Source organism: Penaeus monodon, chromosome 13 (assembly GCF_015228065.2).
Source record: "Penaeus monodon isolate SGIC_2016 chromosome 13, NSTDA_Pmon_1, whole genome shotgun sequence".
Classification (NCBI taxonomy): Eukaryota; Metazoa; Arthropoda; class Malacostraca; order Decapoda; family Penaeidae; genus Penaeus; species Penaeus monodon.
The window spans coordinates 1709145-1714144 of NC_051398.1; positions in this window are offsets into that span (position 1 = coordinate 1709145).

Genomic DNA, 5000 nt, shown 5'->3' on the forward strand with positions numbered 1-5000 from the left:
GAAAAAGCAATCCTCCCCACGAAGTTCCTTGGGAGATCTCATAAAGATAATAATCACAATTATCTTTATCGCCATTTTATAGATCCTTGTCTTTATCATCATTATTGTTTTTGTTTATATTAGCGTTATCATCACTGTTTATACTGTTGGTATTATTATTATCTTTGTTGGTTTATAACATTATCCTATTGTTAATGTGTGCATTGCTACCATTACTATAGATGTCATTATGATATGATGATCCTAATTGTAATACTAATGATTCTTAAGTTGATGAGGACTTTATAGATTATAAAAATGAGAATGATAACGGTAATATTGATGACAATTATTATAAAGATAACGATAACTGAAATCATGATGAAGATGACAATAGCAACAAATAATAACTAACGTGAATAACACAGACATCCTCAAGTTACCAATTACTAGCAACAACCACCAATTCAACACGACACTGGATAACGATATTGCAGACGTAGATTGCAAGCTTGAACACGAGGTGATATTAAAATCACCAAACGTATTTTTTCGCGTCTCTTGCGAATTATCCGCCAATTTCACGTAATTCCAAGGTCCGAAATCGAATTAATTAGCAAGATTAATGGACGGAGTGCGTGTAATTAATCAAGAATCGTGTTAACTCAAGTCTGGCTCAGCTGACTTGAGATTGCAGTAGGAAAGTATGTATTTGCTTTGTTTCGTAAGATATAGAATAATTGATCTTGTAAGATGGTATGGGGAAAATGGGGAGGGGAATAGGGGAATAGAGAAAATAGAGAAGAATGGGTTGTGCAAAGGGTGGGAGGAGAGAGAAATAGGAAAAAATGGAGAGGGAGAGGGTGAGAACTATATATATATATATATATATATATATATATATATATATATATATATATATATATATATATATATATATAAATAAATATATATATATATATATATATATATATATATATATATATATATATATATATAAAGAGAGAGAGGGAGAGAGAGAGAGAGAGAGAGAGAGAGAGAGAGAGAGAGAGAGAGAGAGAGAGAGAGAGAGAAAGAGAGAGAGAGAGAGAGAGAGAGAGAGAGAAGCAGACTGACAGATAGACAGAGAAAATATATATATATGTATATATATTTATGTATATATATATATATATAATATATATATATATATATATATATATATATATATATATATATATATATATATATATATATATGCATAGATTTAAAGAGAGAGAGAGAGAAACGCAAACAGACAGACAGAGAAAGAGAGCGAAAAAGAGAGAGAGCAAATAAGATTCTCATTATAAAAAGCCACTATTTTTCTACTCTTTGACCCGAAGATGAGAAAACGAACGTGATATAAAATTCCGTGCACTCTCCCTTTCATTTTTTCGAATTTGCAATAACTTTCTCCATCATTTTTGGCTCTCCGTCTTCGTATTGAGGTGCATTTATCTCTTTATCTGTCTGTTTATTTATCTATCCATATACATCTATTAATATTGCCATTATGTCCATATGTCTGTCTGTCTATATTTCTTTCTATCTACATCAGCCTTCGGATATCTGAGCGGCAGTATATGTCTCTTATTTCAATATCTTTATCACCTGTTTATCTTCTGTGTATTGCATATCATCTTGTTTGTCTGTTGCATCGTATCATTTGCAATAAAATGCAGATTCGATCTACTTCAATATTTCAGGAAAAAAGGTCGCTTCGTGAGGGAGGAAGGAGGGGGGGAATAGGGGTGGGGGGGGAGAGCATAAGGAAAGGGGAGGAGGAGGAAGGAGGAGGAGGAGGAAGAGGATGAAGAAAGGGGAGGAGGGAGGAGGAGGAGGAGGAAGAGGATGAAGAAAGGGGAGGAGGGAGGAGGAGGAGGAGGAAGAGGATGAAGAAAGGAGAGGAGGAAGGAGAAGGAGGAGGAGGAGGAGGAGGAAGAGGATGAAGAAAGGGGAGGAGGGAGGAGGAGGAGGAGGAAGAGGATGAAGAAAGGAGAGGAGGAGGGAGGAGGAGGAGAAGGAGGAGGAGGAAGAGGATGAAGAAAGGGGAGGAGGAGGGAGGAGGAGGAGGAGGAAGAGGATGAAGAAAGGGGAGGAGGAGGGAGGAGGAGGAGGAGGAAGAGGATGAAGAAAGGGGAGGAGGAGGGAGGAGGAGGAGGAGGAAGAGGATGAAAGGGGAGGAGGAAGGAGGAGGAGGAGAAGGAGGAAGAGATGGAGAGGGAGGGAGAGGGAGAGATAGAGGGAGGGATTGAGGGATTCGGAGATTGAGAGAGAGGAAGAAGGAGATAGATAGATAGATAGATAGATAGATAGATAGATAGATAGATAGATAGAGAGAGAGAGAGATAGATAGATAGATAGATAGATAAATAGAGAAAGAGAGAGAAAGAAAGAGAAAGATAGAGAAATCCGTAGAGGGGAAAGCCAAAACAGATCATATAAAGAGAGCAGGATTAACAGATAAACAGATAGAAGTAGGAACAGAGAGAGACAGAAGGGCAGAGAGCTCGATAGATGGATGGAATGACCCACAAAATAGGAAATAAAGCAAGAGAAACACAGCGGAGGTTCAACTTTTAAATATTTACTTCCCCATTTTATTTAGAGTTTGCAATATGCCTCTTAATTAATGCTCAGGGACCGATGAAATTGCATTTATTCGTTATTATCACATTATAAACTTCTCTCTTTGTACTAACACTTTATATAGACTTAATGCTTTTGATAACATATAGAAAATTATTCTTGAAAATATCTTGATATATATCTCATACACTGTCCATAATTATTGCATAAAAGCATAGACAGCAATGTACATGACATTAATGGATATGGTTGATTTTTTTTTTTCATAAACGCAGAGGGGAAACTTTAGCAAAAGCATAACCAAGTATATGGATCGACAGTATAATTGTCTTTGATTTAATCCCCGATATCGCTGAAAATGTTGACTCGCAAAGCCATTTTGATGGAAATGGCTCCATTAACAGTAGGTTTAACCCGGTTATACTCAACGTGGGTTTTTAAAAATGCAAACGTACACATATGCCTCCCTGGTGTCAGTCCATGCAAACGAGGTTGGATAGTCCTGAGACGGGGAGAGAGAAAGAGAGAGAGAGAGAGAGAGAGAGAGAGAGAGAGAGAGAGAGAAGAAGAAGAAGAAGAAGAAGAAGAAGAAGAAGAAGAAGAAGAAGAAGAAGAAGAAGAAGAAGAAGAAGAAGAAGAAGAGAGAGAGAGAGTGTGACAGATAGAGAGAAAGGAAGAGAGAGAGCGAGTGACAGTAGATAGATAGATAAATAGATAGATAGATAGATAGATAGATAGATAGGTAGGTAGGTAGATAGATAGATAGATAGGTAGATAGACAGATAGATAGATAGAGAGACAAACAATGAAACCTTTATTATTCCGTTTCTGACGTTCTCTCTAAAGGGTTGAAAATAATTAAAAATACTCTCTCTTTCTCTCTCTCTCTCTCTCTATTTCATCTTCCACATATGCATCAGTGTCTCTTATCTCTCTGGTTCTATCTATCTGTTTAGTATTTGTATCTGCTTATCTATCTATCCATCATTCTTCATCAGCTTGTTTCCTATATATATCCAAACAGGGATCTTTCCGTATGCAGATTCCTCTTCTGGCAGGACCCCTAGGAATAGCTTCACTTATTGTCTGCATCCCTTTAGTACGTGACTGAACTAACGGCCTCCATTATACGGGGATCGTCCTTTGAGCATTGCCATGTAGTTGTAGGATAAAAGCGCTTTGCCTTTAACATACCTTGTATTTTTTTTTTTTTGTTCTGTTTTCTGTTTTCTTCTCAACTTGTTGCGTTTCCTCATTCTTATTTTTGTTTTTTTCCTTTTTTTTCCTATCTCTCTCTTTGTCTTTCCCCCTCTCTCTCTCTTTGTCTTCCCTCTCTCTCGCTCTCGCTCTCTCTCTCTTTCTCTCTCTCTCACAATTCCTCACTAACTCTCATTCTCTGTTTCTTCTGTCTCTGCAAATCCGAAGAAAACCCATCAGCCTCATACACACACACACACACACACACTCTTGATTCCACACTGAGGCCCTCTAATTATCTAAAACAAATATCAATATATGTTTCAGAACTTCCTAACATCCCATTCTTCACATTGCTACACAGAAACATTCATGCGTCAGAGAAAAGCATTTGGTATTGGCTTTATACTCAAAGACCTTCGAGGTTTCACGCGAAGGTCTAGTGATTCCATAACACTAAATAAAAGACTATCACGACAACTGGTCCTTGTGGGTTTATTTTACTAAGCATTTGTATTCTCGTGTCCTTTACGACGGTGTCTCAGTGGATTTAACCAAGAGCTTCCCAGTTGGACTATCATCGTAAAGGCAACGACGGTATTCTCCTGCTCATGTTGTTCTGTCTTGGCTCTTTGCAACATTATCGCAACCCAGTGGGATAATAGCAATATTAGTAAGTTAAAGACAGTGATAACTGGAATGTAACGTCTTGGAAACTTTTGCAAACACTGCCACACTCTCTGTTGTTTATTCCAGAAGCCAATTCCTTCATATAAGGGTTTTGTTTTCAGGCAGGGATACAACCCTTACTGCATAGGGGAGAGAATAGATATTATGCCTCGGGCACGCTTTGATGACAAATTGATAATCTTAATAAAAAAAAAAAAAAAAAAAGCTATTAGTAGTCACAATAAAAAAATATCGTTAACACACACACGTACACGCATATACATACATACATACATACACACATACATACATACATACATAAATACATACATATATCGTATAGATAGACAGATAGATAGACAGATAGATAATCACTCCACGAGCATTTTACCAGAACTCCCACGAGTCGCAAAAAAATCTCCCCTTGAAGTATTGCGTCAACAGGAACCGGCGGGGAAATCTTGCAGAAACCCGGGCAGGTAATCAATAATGTTGCAGAGAGCAAGGAGCTGGCAAGACGTCTTCGATGGGTAGCGCGGATTCAG